The sequence below is a fragment of the Ranitomeya variabilis genome, chromosome 5 (genome assembly GCF_051348905.1).
Source record: "Ranitomeya variabilis isolate aRanVar5 chromosome 5, aRanVar5.hap1, whole genome shotgun sequence".
Lineage (NCBI taxonomy): Eukaryota > Metazoa > Chordata > Amphibia > Anura > Dendrobatidae > Ranitomeya > Ranitomeya variabilis.
In genome coordinates, this window is record NC_135236.1 from 658,926,725 (window position 1) to 658,945,099 (window position 18,375).

The 18,375-nt window shown below is 44.0% G+C and overlaps 2 protein-coding genes across 3 annotated transcripts in view; one reads left to right on the forward strand and one right to left on the reverse strand.

The window, feature by feature from the left end:
• Positions 1-1,800, reverse strand: part of PARP11 (poly(ADP-ribose) polymerase family member 11) — a 47,559-nt gene extending 45,759 nt beyond the window's left edge. The window contains exon 1 of one of the 2 annotated variants that reach the window (XM_077266499.1): positions 1,695-1,800. The gene's annotated coding sequence lies outside the window, so the exon portion shown is untranslated. Of the gene's footprint in view, positions 1-1,550; positions 1,572-1,694 lie in introns of those variants that run through there. The other variant, XM_077266500.1, reaches the window with a different exon arrangement.
• The window catches only part of CCND2 (cyclin D2), a 559,919-nt gene that overhangs the window by 21,644 nt on the left and 519,900 nt on the right, over positions 1-18,375 (forward strand). The gene's annotated exons all lie outside the window — the stretch shown is intronic.

An 18,375-nucleotide genomic window follows, 5' to 3' on the forward strand; every position in this document is an offset into this window, starting at 1 on the left:
TACATAGGACTGCAGGTAACACCTACTACATTACCTGTCTACACATGGTTATCACTGTTATCTGTAGTGTTACATAGGACTGCAGGTAACACCTACTACATTACCTGTCTACACAGAGTTATCACTGTTATCTGTAGTGTTACATAGGACTGCATGTAACACCTACTACATTACCTGTCTACACAGAGTTATCACTGTTATCTGTAGTGTTACATAGGACTGCAGGTAACACCTACTACATTACCTGTCTACACAGAGTTATCACTGCTATCTGTACTGTTACATAGGACTGCAGGTAACACCTACTATATTACCTGTCTACACAGAGTTATCACTGTTATCTGTAGTGTTACATAGGACTGCAGGTAACACCTACTACATTACCTGTCTACACAGAGTTATCACTGTTATCTGTAGTGTTACATAGGACTGCAGGTAACACCTACTACATTACCTGTCTACACAGAGTTATCACTGTTATCTGTAGTGTTACATAGGACTGCAGGTAACACCTACTACATTACCTGTCTACACAGAGTTATCACTGCTATCTGTACTGTTACATAGGACTGCAGGTAACACCTACTATATTACCTGTCTACACAGAGTTATCACTGTTATCTGTAGTGTTACATAGGACTGCATGTAACACCTACTACATTACCTGTCTACACAGAGTTATCACTTTTATCTGTAGTGTTACATAGGACTGCAGGTAACACCTACTACATTACCTGTCTACACATGGTTATCACTGTTATCTGTAGTGTTACATAGGACTGCAGGTAACACCTACTACATTACCTGTCTACACAGAGTTATCACTGTTATCTGTAGTGTTACATAGGACTGCAGGTAACACCTACTACATTACCTGTCTACACAGAGTTATCACTGCTATCTGTACTGTTACATAGGACTGCAGGTAACACCTACTATATTACCTGTCTACACAGAGTTATCACTGTTATCTGTAGTGTTACATAGGACTGCATGTAACACCTACTACATTACCTGTCTACACAGAGTTATCACTTTTATCTGTAGTGTTACATAGGACTGCAGGTAACACCTACTACATTACCTGTCTACACATGGTTATCACTGTTATCTGTAGTGTTACATAGGACTGCAGGTAACACCTACTACATTACCTGTCTACACAGAGTTATCACTGTTATCTGTAGTGTTACATAGGACTGCATGTAACACCTACTACATTACCTGTCTACACAGAGTTATCACTGTTATCTGTAGTGTTACATAGGACTGCAGGTAACACCTACTACATTACCTGTCTACACAGAGTTATCACTGCTATCTGTACTGTTACATAGGACTGCAGGTAACACCTACTACATTACCTGTCTACACAGAGTTATCACTGTTATTTGTAGTGCTACATAGGACTGCAGGTAACACCTACTACATTACCTGTCTACACAGAGTTATCACTGTTATTTGTAGGGTTACATAGGACTGCCGATCATATAGAAACGTGTTTGGGGGCTTGGGCCTCTGCTCTCTCATGGCCCTAGCATTGCCCCTACCTTTTGTAGTTGGTGAGTGACCGTCTAAGATGGGAAGAAGCCTTTTTCAGCAGTTTGTGCTGAGGTCCTCCTCTGTGGACCAGGTGGGCTCGCCGATGCTCTCCGCGTCCCCCATTTCCCTTTGGGCTCCTATAACACGGTTACCTGGTAGGTAAGGCCGGTGGTCATTCGTTGGGTCCCTAACCACTGCATACTGAAAACCCCCAAAACACCAATATCTTATAGGCCTCATTTATCATAACAGTGTTACCGCGAGAGACCATCTTTGTGGCCCATAGCAACCAATCACAGCGCAGCTTTCATTTTTTAAAATGCTCTGGGAAAATGAAAGCTGCTCTGTGATTGGTTGCTAGGGGAGACACACCTTTCTACTGCCAGACAAGTTTTGATAATTGAGGCCTAGCGTTACATTAATAAACATTACGTTCTATTCCTTATTTTTAATCTTCTGTAACTTCTACAGTCGATGATAGTAAAATCTATCGACGTCGTAATTTATCCTCCGTCCAGGATATTATAGGTTATCTACATCCGCAATTAAAAGCAGTAAAGATCATCGGCGACCCCCAAAAATTCACGTATTATATTCTGTGTAGACGAAAAAAAGCTTTCGGTGCCCTCTATTGCCAAAATTGGATATTTAAAGAATTATAAATTATTGTTTTATTTTATGATCACATTAAATAAAAATGTAAATAAAAGGGTTATCCCCATCTAAATATATGGATATTGTCGGATAGTGCTTGTAATGACAAACAATTTTGTAACTTACTGCTTGTTAAAATTATTAGTCGTTCTTGAGATATTAACCTTTTTTTTCCTACGTTTACAGCTTGTTGCCTTGGAGACCGACCACCGCTGCTAGACAGTAGAACATGCGCAGTGCTTACAAGTTCTTTTCTGTTGAGCTCGTAAGCGCTGTTTCGACGGATGGTCAGAATCGTTGTAGCCCGCTGTTACATCATAATTCTGGACAGTTTTAGCTTAGCGCTTACAAGCTAAACAGCAGCGGTGGTCGGTCGCCGAGGAAACAAGCTGCAAACAGAAGAAAAGAGAAAAACGTTAATATCTTAAGAACGGTTGCAAATTTTAATAAGCAATAAATTGCAAAAGTCTCCGTTCTGACCTCCGTTGTGCCCTCCACACCTTTTCCAAACGTTCCCCCGCAACATGATTGAGGGGTGCTGGTATGTCATAACAGCCATGGTGGTCGGGGGGACAATGGAGGCAAATTGGCAATAATTGGATATAAGTTGTATCTTTCCTTTTTCCCGAAATGTCAATAAAGTGTAAAATAATTGCTATCGCCGTGTACGTAAGTCTAAGAACTGATGAAATAGCATATTACTTATTCCGTACGGTGAACGCCACAGGATAAGTTTTCGTTGGTGCTTCTGTGGCTGCGCACCTGACACCCGCAGTACAATGCTCTGACAACACGCAGAGCCGGATGAGGTGTCAGGCGAAATATTGTGACATTTTTTAGTTTTCTTCCCCCGTATACCCTTTATAGCACAGATCCTCTAGGTTACACACTATGCAGTGTACCATTAGTGACATATAGTGTGCTCCGATGTGCCGCATACTTCTTTAGTCCATGTGCTGTACATTATATACCGCAGACCGTCAGCGGCACACGTTACACAGTATCACTGATGATCGCATAATCTTCAGTCGTTGTCTCAGGCTGCTAGAACATTCTGGATAGTGTAGCTATTTTGTACTTGCATGTCAAGACCACAAGGTGGCAGCAGAGTACAGAACAACTCCTCCATCATATTCCCTTCTATTTTTTTCCCCAAGAAGCGCTTAGTATTCAAGTATACCAGTATAGAATGTGTCACCAGTATACCAGTGTCACCCATGTCACCAGCATACCAGTATAGAATGTGTCACCAGTATACCAGTATCACCCATGTCACCAGCATACCAGTATAGGATGTGTCACCAGTATACCAGTGTCACCCATGTCACCAGCATACCAGTATAGAATGTGTCACCAGTATACCAGTATCACCCATGTCACCAGCATACCAGTATAGGATGTGTCACCAGTATACCAGTATCACACATGTCATCAGCATACCAGTATAGGATGTATCTCCAGTATACCAGTATCACACATGTCACCAGTATACCAGTATAGAATGTGTCACCAGTATACCAATATCACCCATGTCACCAGCATACCAGTATAGGATGTGTCACCAGTATACCAGTGTCACCCATGTCACCAGCATACCAGTATGGAATGTGTCACCAGCATACCAGTATCACCCATGTCACCAGCATACCAGTATGGAATGTGTCACCAGCATACCAGTATCACCCATGTCACCAGCATACCAGTATAGGATGTGTCACCAGTATACCATTATCACGCATGTTACCAGCATACCAGTATAGGATGTGTCACCAGTATACCAGTATCACACATGTCACCAGCATACCAGTATAGGATGTGTCACCAGTATACCAGTATCACCCATGTCACCAGCATACCAGTATGGAATGTGTCACCAGTATACCAGTATCACCCATGTCACCAGCATACCAGTATGGAATGTGTCACCAGTATACCAGTATCACCCATGTCACCAGCATACCAGTATGGAATGTGTCACCAGTATACCAGTATCACCCATGTCACCAGCATACCAGTATAGGATGTGTCACCAGTATACCATTATCACACGTCACCAGCATACCAGTATAGGATGTGTCACCAGTATACCATTATCACACATGTTACCAGCATACCAGTATAGGATGTGTCACCAGTATACCAGTATCACCCATGTCAGCAGCATACCAGTATAGGATGTGTCACCAGTATACCAGTATCACCCATGTCAGCAGCATACCAGTATAGGATGTGTCACCAGTATACCAGTGTCACCAGCATACCAGTAGAGGATGTATCACCAGTATACCAGTATCACACGTCGCCAGTATACCAGTATAGGATGTGTCACCAGCATACCAGTAGAGGATGTATCACCAGTATACCAGTATCACACGTCGCCAGTATACCAGTATAGGATGTGTCAGCAGCATACCAGTAGAGGATGTATCACCAGTATACCGGTATCACACATGTCACCAGTATACCAGTATAGGATGTGTCACCAGTATACCAGTATCACACATGTCACCAGCATACCAGTAGAGGATGTATCACCAGTATACCAGTATCACACGTCACCAGTATACCAGTATAGGATGTGTCACCAGCATACCAGTATAGGATGTATCACCAGTATACCAGTTTCACACATCACCAGTATACCAGTATAGGATGTGTCTTCATCCTATACTGGTATACTTTTATTGTGCAGTGACCCGCCTATGATCATGCCGGATTATCAGAATTTTCCCACTCGGTGACCCAGAAATGACTCGCCTATGAGCATGCCGGATTATTGGAATATTCCCACTCGGTGACCCAGCAATGACTCGCTTATGATCATGCCGGATTATTGGAATTTTACCACTCGGTGACCCAGCAATGACTCGCCTATGAGCATGCCGGATTATTGGAATTTTACCACTCGGTGACTCAGCAATGACTCGCCTATGATCATGCCGGATTATTGGAATTTTACCACTCGGTGACCCAGCAATGACTCGTCTATGAGCATGCCGGATTATTGGAATTTTACCACTCGGTGACCCAGCAATGACTCGCCTATGAGCATGCCGGATTATTGGAATTTTACCACTCGGTGACTCAGCAATGACTCGCCTATGAGCATGCCGGATTATCGGAATTTTACCATTCGGTGACCCAGCAATAACTCGCTTATGGTCATGCCGGATTATCGGACTTTCACCACTCAATGACCCAGCAATGACTCACTTATGATCATGCCGGATTATCGGAATTTTACCACTCAATGACCCAGCAATGACTCGCTTATGATCATGCCGGATTATTGGAATTTTACCACTCAGTGACCCAGCAATGACTCGCTTATGAGTATGTCGGATTATAGTAAATCTATTGAGCACTGACCCGCCAACGACCGTGCCGGATTATCGGAATTTTTCATTTCCTTTACTTTTCGAGCCGTTTTTGATATGAAATATTCATTATATATTTTTCACATGCTCCACAGATGATAAATGCCGCCGGCTTCAGACCGAGCCCTGAACGTCCCTGTAAATAGTGAGTGGAGCCGCCGTGAAGTGCTCGCAGCGGCGGCGGACGCTTTCAGAGGCGGCCTGTGTAAACAGGACTGTGAACTGCAGACTGCTGGGCTGTGGTGAACACACGGGGTACTGTGCGGCCCGCCCGCTCCCCATGGCTGTCACCATTTGATCATGCTTCCCCGAGCTTTGAAAATAGCTAATTATTTGTGAAATGCCCTGTGTGCGCCCGGCGACATTGGCACAGAGACGTGCGGCGGCCGGACACTTCCCCGTGTGTCGGGGGTAATTGGACCCGTCACTTCTAGTTAATGCGTCCTCTATGATTCTATAAAAACTGGGTTATGAGATAACGCCGGCGATGGGTGGTCCGGGACCGAGATGTGGCGTGGTACCACCCGGGCGGCCGCCCCATTGTCTCGATCCTCGGTAATTGGAGTGAAACGAGTCCAAGCCTCATTAAATTAAAGGGAAGCGACAACGATTGTGCCGGAGTTAACGATATCATTGCTGCTGGCTGGTTTTGCGGCCGGGTTTCTCATGGGTTTTTTTTTGGGGGGGGGGAAGGGGGTTGTTGTAAATTTCTGTCAGGAGAAGTGGTGATTGTCCTAACTCCTGATGTGTCCAGATAATATTCAATAGATCATCTACTTGTTCCTTTCTCTGGGAACAGAACTGTAGAGGATGGCTGTAAAATTCATGTTATGTATAAGAAGGGTAGAAAGACGATGGATAATGGCAACGGCCTCATGGGGAACAACGGGGAGCACAAGTCACAGCTAGAGAGGCAAGAGGAAGGCAGAGGTGAGATGTGGAGAGAGGCAGCAATGCATAGAGGTGAGACATAGACAGATGATAGATAATAGACAGATAATAGATAGATGATAGATAATAGATAGATAGATAATAGATAGATAATAGATGATAGATAATAGATAGATAATAGATGATAGATAATAGATCGATAGATAATAGATAATAGATATATGATAGATAATAGATAGATAATAGAGAGATAGATAATAGATAGATAGATAATACATAGATAATAGATAGATGATTTTTAATAGATAATAGATAGATAATAGACTATAGATAATAGATAGATAGATAGAATGATCCAATGTTGTCCTAAATGCCTAATGATGATAAATAGAATCCACCTGTGTGTAATCAAGTCTCCGTATAAATGCACCTGCTCTGTGATAGTCTCAGGGTTCTGTTTGAAGCACAGAGAGCATCATGAAGACCAAGGAACCCAACAGGCAGGTCCGTGATACTGTTGTGGAGACATTTACAGCCGGATTTGGATACAAAATGATTTCCAAAACTTTCAACATCCCAAGGAGCACTGTGCAAGCGATCATATGGAAATGGAAGGAGTATCATACCACTGCAAATCTACCAAGACCCGGCTGTCCCTCTAAACTTTCATCTCAAACTAGGAGAAGACTGATCAGAGATGCAGCCAAGAGGTCCATGATCACTCTGGAAGAACTGCAGAGATCTACAGCTGAGGTGGGACAGTCTGTCCATAGGACAACAATCAGTCGTACACTGCACAAATCTGGCCTTTATGGAAGAGTGGCAAGAAGAAAGCCATTTCTCAAAGATATCCATAAAAAGTGTCATTTAAAATTTGTTAAAAGCCGCCTGGGAGACACACCAAACATGTGGAAGAAGGTGCTCTGGTCAGATGAAACCAAAATCGAACGTTTTGGCAACAATGCCAAACGATATGTTTGGCTATAAAGGCAACACAGCTCATCACCCTGAACACACCATCCCCACTGTCAAACATGGTGGTGGCAGCATCATGGTTTGGGCCTGTTTTTCTTCAGCAGGGACAGGGAAGATGGTTAAAATTGATGGGAAGATGGATGGAGCCAAATACAGGACCATTCTTGAAGAAAACCTGTTGGAGTCTGCAAAAGACCTGAGACTGGGACGGAGATTTGTCTTCCAACAAGACAATGATCCCAAACATAAAGTAAAATCTACATGGAATGGTTCACAAATAAACGTATCCAGGTGTTAGAATGGCCAAGTCAAAGTCCAGACCTCAATCCAATCGAGAATCTGTGGAAAGAGCTGAAAACTGCTGTTCACAAACGATCTCCATCAAACCTCACTGAGCTCGAGCTGTTTGCCAAGGAAGAACGGGCAAGAATTTCAGTCTCTCGATGTACAAAACTGATAGAGACATACCCCAAGTGACTTGCAGCTGTAATCGCAGCAAAAGGTGGCGCAACAAAGTATTAAGTTAAAGGGGCCGAATAATATTGCACGCCCCACTTTTCAGTTTTTGAATTTCCACAAAAATTTAAAATAACCAATAAATTTCGTTCAACTTCACAATTGTGTTCCACTTGTTGTTGATTCTTCACCAAAAATTTACATTTGGTATCTTTATGTTTGAAGCATGATATGTGGGAAAAGGTTGAAAAGTTCAAGGGGCCGAATACTTTCGCAAGGCATTGTATCTATTATCTATCTATTATCTATCTCTGTCTATTATCTATTGTCTATCTATCTATCTATCTATCTATCTATCTATCTATCTATCTATCTATCTATCTATCATATATTATGCCTGGAGAATTTGGAGCTTTTAATGCAACTCCCTATTCAATGATATTAGGGTCCAGGCTCTGGGGTGGCCGCGGTCCATTATTCTCAGACCACCAGCAACTTCTTTGTTGGCCACATACACCCGGATATATAAACAGATGCATGGAGAACAAGTGATCAGCTCATGACAGGGATGAATAGATGGATATGAGATGGGCGTAAGGAGAAGTTTCATTATATCAAGAAATGGGTAGCTAAAGTCTCCGCACTGCATCACATATGATCTGACGTTAAATTGTGGATGTTTGTATGCTATATAATGTGGGACCAAATCAATCTCCTTGGATTTGCATCAACTCTGATTCCACAGTGCGGTTTCTTCTTTCCAAGGATAGCGAGATAATAGATAGATAGATAATAGATAGATAATAGCTGGATAATAGATAATAGATAGATAATAGATGATGGATAGATAATAAAATCTAGATAAATAATAGAGAGATACTGTAGATAATAGATAATAAATAATAGATAGATAATAGATAGATGATAGATAGATAATAGATAGATAGATAATAGATAGATAGATAGATAATAGATAGATGATAGATAGATAATGGATAGATAATAGATAGATTGATAGATAATAGATAGATAATAGATAGATAATAGATAATAAATAATAGATGGATAACACTGGTCAACAGCATTTTTGGTGCCAAAGATATTTCATCGAATTTGGGGTATTTTTGGGGTGCTGATTCTGAATATGTCATCAGTTTTGCCAGATTGGCTCAAGTTTTTGACATTTTTGGTATCTTATTTATAGCACTTGTTGGTAAATGCGACGCATCATCTCATTAATTTCTTTGGATTAGTACTTGAACTGAGCAGTTCTCAATATAGTTTTGTGTTAATTAGTGTTCTAAAAGTTTGTTCATAGCTTGATTTTTGCACTAACTTTATGTTGTTTTCTGTTTTCCAGTGAAAAGCATGAACTCATCAAGAAGAAGTTGTCTTAACGATCCAGACTCATTCTGTTACATTTGTGGTGAATACACACTGCCAAAACATAGAAGAAACATAACAGACTTCGTAAAAACAGTGTATTTTGCCTATTTTGGGGTTATGCTTGGGGACCAAGACAAGTTTTGGGCACCACACATAGTGTGCAAAGCATGTATCGAATTATTACGAAAATGGAGCAAAGGACAAAGAAAAAGCTTCAAATTTGGTGTTCCAATGGTGTGGAGAGAGCCAAAAAATCATCATGATGACTGTTATTTCTGTGCAGTGCAAGTGCAAGGATTCAATAAGCATAAGAAACGAAAATGGGAGTAACATGGAATCTGCAAGAAGGCCTGTCCCTCATTGTGAAGATGTGCCTGTACCTGTGTTTACCATAAATAACAGTCATCGTGATGATTTTTTGGCTCTCTCCACACCATTGGAACACCAAATTTGAAGCTTTTTCTTTGTCCTTTGCTCCATTTTCGTAATAATTCGATACATGCTTTGCACACTATGTGTGGTGCCCAAAACTTGTCTTGGTCCCCAAGCATAACCCCAAAATAGGCAAAATACACTTTTTTTACGAAGTCTGTTATGTTTCTTCTATGTTTTGGCAGTGTGTATTCACCACAAATGTAACAGAATGAGTCTGGATCGTTAAGACAACTTCTTGATGAGTTCATGCTTTTCACTGGAAAACAGACAACAACATAAAGTTAGTGCAAAAATCAAGCTATGAACAAACTTTTAGAACACTAATTAACACAAAACTATATTGAGAACTGCTCAGTTCAAGTACTAATCCAAAGAAATTAATGAGATGATGCGTCGCATTTACCAACAAGTGCTATAAATAAGATACCAAAAATGTCAAAAACTTGAGCCAATCTGGCAAAACTGATGACATATTCAGAATCAGCACCCCAAAAATACCCTAAATTCATTAAAATATTTTGGACACCAGAAAAAAAATTTTTTTTTGTTGACCTGTGTTATAGATAGATGGACACATACAGTGGATAGAGAGATATAGAAATAAATGAATGTCCGTGAAGAGAGTAGGAATGATACACACGTCCTTCTTGAATATCTATTTCGCCATTTATTTATCCATCTCACATCTAAGATCGATCTCATCTTCACTGTTTTGTGTTTCCGCTGCTATTTTCCCTTTTTTTCTTTCTTGTTTTCTGTTTTTCAAGAAAGCCTGAAGTTGTCCCCCCCCCCCTCCCAGTAAACCACCTGGAGGGTCAGTCTTCAAAATCTGGAGCATTTCCTACTCCTTCTACCCATTCATTGATACTGAGGTCTGGGCTCGGAGGCGGCCAGTCCATTCTTCTGAGACCACCAGCAGCCTCTTTGTCTGAGAAGTACGCCTCGATCTTTACAACCTTCGCTTGGGGTTGTTGTCTGGATGGAGAATGAGTCTTTCCCAGTCTTCGGTTTCTCGGGGGGGGGGGGGGGGGGATGCCATGATGGAGATAGAGAAGTCTGTGTTTTGGTCGGAATGATGCCTTCAGATATTCTTCAGTATTTCTGTACTTGTCCTGATCCTCACCGTACTATATCTTGTCCGCAGTTCACATAGGACTACACAGTCCATACAGCCTTCATCCACATCTCACATATCCACTTTTTATCCTTTTTACTGTCTATTCTTGACATTGATAGCATTTTTGTAGGTTACTAGGTCTTGTATGATTGTTTAGAAAGTCCCATTGTATTTTTTTAATAACTTTTAACCATCTTTTCCTGTTGGTGTTCTCTAAAGCGCTGCATTAATTAACGCCTATGCTGCTGAAATCACAGGACTCTACAGAATTGTACAGTTGTAGGTCACTATGTTCTGACCCAGACGTTGTGTGGCCCCAAACATAAAAGTGGCCGCATACTGCAAAAATTCCATCCACACTAATGTCCAATTCATAGGCCGTTGGCCACTATAGGTGGCTCTCTAACAGTCTGCCTATGCTGCTGTAATCACAGGACCATATCATCTAGAAAATTTCCCCTACAGACGCTCAAACATCTCTTAATTCTTTGTTTAGGTAAGATAGTTAAGCTATAATGTTAGATCAGTCTACAGTCTGACATAGGAATGGCCTCAATATTGGTGCAATCATCGTCCCAGGCATGTGTGTCCAACTCAACACATCACCCTCTATTAGAATGAGTTTTGTTGTAGCACACACTGTCCGCCAGCAGGTGTCGCTGTTGCCCTTATTGTCTGAGCAAACTTCTAGTACTTGGCAGAGATCACAGATAGATGACGGATTCTGGACACAGAGGAAATCCTGAAAAGCATCAGAGACACAACAACACACAACAACATGAAAGCAGCTTGATAAACCGCTTTATTTACCCTAAAGCCAAGTTTAGGGTTAAAAAAAGTTATCTTTTGCCATTGCCGAGGGTCCTGCTCCCTGCCTGGCACTGTGTATAGAGGAGTATATGAGAGCACTCTATGCTTGGAGCACTGTACATGGGGGGCACACCCTGGATGTGGAATTGTATATTTGGAATTACTTGGCTGGTGCTCTGTATAGGGACCACCATCTGGAGGAAATGAGTGTACCCTGGAATCATCTGAATGCAGCACTGTGTGTAGTAGCGCTCTCCCAGTGGGGTACTGATTATAGGAGCACTCTCTAGGGTACTGATTATAGGAGCCCTCTCTGGGGTACTGAGTATAGGAGCACTCTCTGGGGTAATGATTATAGGAGCCCTCTCTGGGGTACTGATTATAGGAGCACTTTCTGGGGTACTGATTATAGGAGCCCTCTCTGGGGTACTGATTATAGGAGCACTCTCTGGGGTACTGATTATAGCACCACTCTCTGGGGTACTGATTATAGGAGCACTCTCTGGGGTACTGATTATAGGAGCCCTCTCTGGGGTAATGATTATAGGAGCACTCTCTGGGGTACTGATTATAGCACCACTCTCTGGGGTACTGATTATAGGAGCCCTCTCTGGGGTACTGATTATAGGAGCACTCTCTGGGGTACTGATTATAGCACCACTCTCTGGGGTAATGATTATAGGAGCCCTCTCTGGGGTAATGATTATAGGAGCACTCTCTGGGGTACTGATTATAGCACCACTCTCTGGGGTACTGATTATAGCACCACTCTCTGGGGTAATGATTATAGGAGCCCTCTCTGGGGTACTGATTATAGCACCACTCTCTGGGGTACTGATTATAGGAGCACTCTCTGGGGTACTGATTATTGGAGCACTCTCTGAGGTACAGATTATAGCACCACTCTCTGGGGTACTGATTATAGCACCACTCTCTGGGGTACTGATTATAGGAGAACTCTCTGGGGTACTAATTATAGGCGCACTCTCTGGGGTAGTGATTATAGGAGCACTCTCTGGGGTACTGATTATAGCACCACTCTCTGGGGTACTGATTATAGGAGCACTCTCTGGGGTACTAATTATTGGAGCACTCTCTGGGGTACTGATTATAGGAGCCCTCTCTGAGGTACTGATTATAGCACCACTCTCTGGGGTACTGATTATAGCACCACTCTCTGGGGTACTGATTATAGCACCACTCTCTGGGGTAATGATTATAGGAGCCCTCTCTGGGGTACTGATTATAGGAGCCCTCTCTGGGGTACTGATTATGGGTGCTCTCTCTGGGGTACTGATTATAGGAGCACTCTCTGGGGTACTGATTATTGGAGCACTCTCTGAGGTACTGATTATAGCACCACTCTCTGGGGTACTGATTATAGCACCACTCTCGGGGGTACTGATTATAGCACCACTCTCTGGGGTACTGATTATAGGAGAACTCTCTGGGGTACTAATTATAGGCGCACTCTCTGGGGTAGTGATTATAGGAGCACTCTCTGGGGTACTGATTATAGCACCACTCTCTGGGGTACTGATTATAGCACCACTCTCTGGGGTACTGATTATAGGAGCACTCTCTGGGGTACTGAGTATAGGAGCACTCTCTGGGGTACTGATTATAGGTGCTCTCTCTGGGGTACTGATTATAGGAGCCCTCTCTGGGGTACTGAGTATAGGAGCACTCTCTGGGGTACTGATTATAGGAGCCCTCTCTGAGGTACTGATTATAGCACCACTCTCTGAGGTACTGATTATAGCACCACTCTCTGGGGTACTGATTATAGGAGCACTCTCTGGGGTACTAATTATTGGAGCACTCTCTGGGGTACTGATTATAGGAGCCCTCTCTGAGGTACTGATTATAGCACCACTCTCTGGGGTACTGATTATAGCACCACTCTCTGGGGTACTGATTATAGCACCACTCTCTGGGGTACTGATTATAGGAGCACTCTCTGGGGTACTGAGTATAGGAGCACTCTCTGGGGTACTGATTATAGGAGCCCTCTCTGGGGTACTGATTATAGGAGCCCTCTCTGAGGTACTGATTATAGCACCACTCTCTGAGGTACTGATTATAGCACCACTCTCTGGGGTACTGATTATAGGAGCACTCTCTGGGGTACTGATTAAAGGAGCCATCTCTGGGTACTAATTATAGGAGCCCTCTCTGGGGTACTGATGATAGGAGCACACTCTGGGGTACTGATTATAGGAGCACTCTCTGGGGTACTGATGATAGGAGCACACTCTGGGGTACTGATTATAGCACCACTCTCTGGGGTACTAATTATAGGAGCCCTCACTGGGGTCCTGATTAAAGGAGTCCTTTCTAGGGTACTGATTATAGGAGCCCTTATGTGGGGTTCTAATTATAGGAGCCCTCACTGGAGTACTGATTATAGGGACACACTCTAGGGTACTGATTATAGGAGCCCTCTCTGGGGTACTGATTATAGGTGCTCTCTCTGGGGAACTAATTATAGGAGCCCTCTCTGGGGTACTGATTATAGGAGCCCTCTCTGGGGTACTGATTATAGGAGCCCTCTCTGGAGTACTGATTATAGGTGCTCTCTCTGGGGTACTGATTATAGGCGCACTCTCTGGGGTACTGATTATAGGAGCCTTCTCTGGGGTACTGATTATAGGAGCCCTCTCTGGGGTACTGATTATAGCACCACTCTCTGGGGTACTGATTATAGGAGAACTCTCTGGGGTACTAATTATAGGCGCACTCTCTGGGGTAGTGATTATAGGAGCACTCTCTGGAGTACTGATTATTGGAGCACTCTCTGGGGTAATGATTATAGGAGCACTCTCTGGGGTACAGATTATAGGAGCTCTCTCTGGGGTACTGATTATAGCACCACTCTCTGGGGTACTAATTATAGGAGCCCTCTCTGGGGTACTGATTATAGGAGCCCTCACTGGGGTACTGATTATAGGAGCACTCTCTGTGGTACTGATTATAGGAGCCCTCTCTAGGGTACTGATTATAGGAGCACTCTCTGGGGTACTGATGACAGGAGCCCTCTCTGGGGTACTGATGATAGGAGCACTCTCTAGGGAACTAATTGTAGGAGAACTCTCTGGGGTACTGATTATAGGAGCCCTTTCTGGGGTACTGATTATAGGAGCTCTCTCTGGGGTACTGTTTGTAGGAGCCCTCCCTGGGGTACTGATTATAGGAGCACTTTGCACTCTCTGGGGTACCGATTATAGGAGGACTCTCTGGGGTACCGATTATAGGAGGACTCACTGGGGTACCGATTATAGTAGGACTCTCTGGGGTACTGATTATAGGAGCCCTCTCTGGGGTACTGATTATAGGAGGACTCTCTGGGGTACTGATTATAGGAGCCCTCTCTGGGGTACTGATTATAGGAGCCCTTTCTGGGGTACTGATTATAAGAGCACTCACTAGGGTACTGATTATAGGAGCCCTCTCTGGGGTACTGATTATAGCACCACTCTCTGGGGTACTGATTATAGGAGCACTCACTGGGGTACTGATTATAGGAGCCCTCTCTGGGGTACTGATTATAGGAGCCCTCTCTGGGGTACTGATTATAGGAGCCCTTTCTGGGGTACTGATTATAGGAGCACTCTCTGGGTACTGATTATATGAGCACTCTCTTGGGTACTGATTATAGGAGGACTCTCTGGGGTACCGATTATAGGAGGACTCTCTGGGGTACTGATTATAGGAAGCCTCTCTGGGGTACTGATTATAGGAGCCCTCTCTGGGGTACTGATTATAGGAGCCCTCTCTGGGGTACTGATTATAGGAGCCCTTTCTGGGGTACTGATTATAGGAGCTCTCTCTGGGGTACTGTTTGTAGGAGCCCTCCCTGGGGTACTGATTATAGGAGCACTTTGCACTCTCTGGGGTACCGATTATAGGAGGACTCTCTGGGGTACCGATTATAGGAGGACTCACTGGGGTACCGATTATAGTAGGACTCTCTGGAGTACTGATTATAGGAGCCCTCTCTGGGGTACTGATTATAGGAGGACTCTCTGGGGTACTGATTATAGGAGCCCTCTCTGGGGTACTGATTATAGGAGCCCTTTCTGGGGTACTGATTATAAGAGCACTCACTAGGGTACTGATTATAGGAGCCCTCTCTGGGGTACTGATTATAGCACCACTCTCTGGGGTACTGATTATAGGAGCACTCACTGGGGTACTGATTATAGGAGCCCTCTCTGGGGTACTGATTATAGGAGCCCTCTCTGGGGTACTGATTATAGGAGCCCTTTCTGGGGTACTGATTATAGGAGCACTCTCTGGGTACTGATTATATGAGCACTCTCTTGGGTACTGATTATAGGAGGACTCTCTTGGGTACCGATTATAGGAGGACTCTCTGGGGTACTGATTATAGGAAGCCTCTCTGGGGTACTGATTATAGGAGCCCTCTCTGGGGTACTGATTATAGGTGCTCTCTCTGGGGTACTGATTATAGCACCACTCTCTGGGGTACTGATTATAGGAGCACTCTCTGGGGTACTGATTATTGGAGCACTCTCTGAGGTACAGATTATAGCACCACTCTCTGGGGTACTGATTATAGCACCACTCTCTGGGGTACTGATTATAGCACCACTCTCTGGGGTACTGATTATAGGAGAACTCTCTGGGGTACTAATTATAGGCGCACTCTCTGGGGTAGTGATTATAGGAGCACTCTCTGGGGTACTGATTATAGCACCACTCTCTGGGGTACTGATTATAGGAGCACTCTCTGGGGTACTAATTATTGGAGCACTCTCTGGGGTACTGATTATAGGAGCCCTCTCTGAGGTACTGATTATAGCACCACTCTCTGGGGTACTGATTATAGCACCACTCTCTGGGGTACTGATTATAGCACCACTCTCTGGGGTAATGATTATAGGAGCCCTCTCTGGGGTACTGATTATAGGAGCCCTCTCTGGGGTACTGATTATAGGAGGACTCTCTGGGGTACTGATTATTGGAGCACTCTCTGAGGTACTGATTATAGCACCACTCTCTGGGGTACTGATTATAGCACCACTCTCGGGGGTACTGATTATAGCACCACTCTCTGGGGTACTGATTATAGGAGAACTCTCTGGGGTACTAATTATAGGCGCACTCTCTGGGGTAGTGATTATAGGAGCACTCTCTGGGGTACTGATTATAGCACCACTCTCTGGGGTACTGATTATAGCACCACTCTCTGGGGTACTGATTATAGGAGCACTCTCTGGGGTACTGAGTATAGGAGCACTCTCTGAGGTACTGATTATAGCACCACTCTCTGGGGTACTGATTATAGCACCACTCTCTGGGGTATTGATTATAGCACCACTCTCTGGGGTACTGATTATAGGAGCACTCTCTGGGGTACTGAGTATAGGAGCACTCTCTGGGGTACTGATTATAGGAGCCCTCTCTGGGGTACTGATTATAGGAGCCCTCTCTGAGGTACTGATTATAGCACCACTCTCTGAGGTACTGATTATAGCACCACTCTCTGGGGTACTGATTATAGGAGCACTCTCTGGGGTACTGAGTATAGGAGCACTCTCTGGGGTACTGATTAAAGGAGCCATCTCTGGGTACTAATTATAGGAGCCCTCTCTGGGGTACTGATGATAGGAGCACACTCTGGGGTACTGATTATAGGAGCACTCTCTGGGGTACTGATGATAGGAGCACACTCTGGGGTACTGATTATAGCACCACTCTCTGGGGTACTAATTATAGGAGCCCTCACTGGGGTCCTGATTAAAGGAGTCCTTTCTAGGGTACTGATTATAGGAGCCCTTATGTGGGGTTCTAATTATAGGAGCCCTCACTGGAGTACTGATTATAGGGACACACTCTAGGGTACTGATTATAGGAGCCCTCTCTGGGGTACTGATTATAGGTGCTCTCTCTGGGGTACTAATTATCGGAGCCCTCTCTGGGGTACTGATTATAGGAGCCCTCTCTGGGGTACTGATTATAGGAGCCCTCTCTGGAGTACTGATTATAGGTGCTCTCTCTGGGGTACTGATTATAGGCGCACTCTCTGGGGTACTGATTATAGGAGCCCTCTCTGGGGTACTGATTATAGCACCACTCTCTGGGGTACTGATTATAGGAGAACTCTCTGGGGTACTAATTATAGGCGCACTCTCTGGGGTAGTGATTATAGGAGCACTCTCTGGAGTACTGATTATTGGAGCACTCTCTGGGGTAATGATTATAGGAGCACTCTCTGGGGTACAGATTATAGGAGCTCTCTCTGGGGTACTGATTATAGCACCACTCTCTGGGGTACTAATTATAGGAGCCCTCTCTGGGGTACTGATTATAGGAGCCCTCACTGGGGTACTGATTATAGGAGCACTCTCTGTGGTACTGATTATAGGAGCCCTCTCTAGGGTACTGATTATAGGAGCACTCTCTGGGGTACTGATGACAGGAGCCCTCTCTGGGGTACTGATGATAGGAGCACTCTCTAGGGAACTAATTGTAGGAGAACTCTCTGGGGTACTGATTATAGGAGCCCTTTCTTGGGTACTGATTATAGGAGCTCTCTCTGGGGTACTGTTTGTAGGAGCCCTCCCTGGGGTACTGATTATAGGAGCACTTTGCACTCTCTGGGGTACCGATTATAGGAGGACTCTCTGGGGTACCGATTATAGGAGGACTCACTGGGGTACCGATTATAGTAGGACTCTCTGGGGTACTGATTATAGGAGCCCTCTC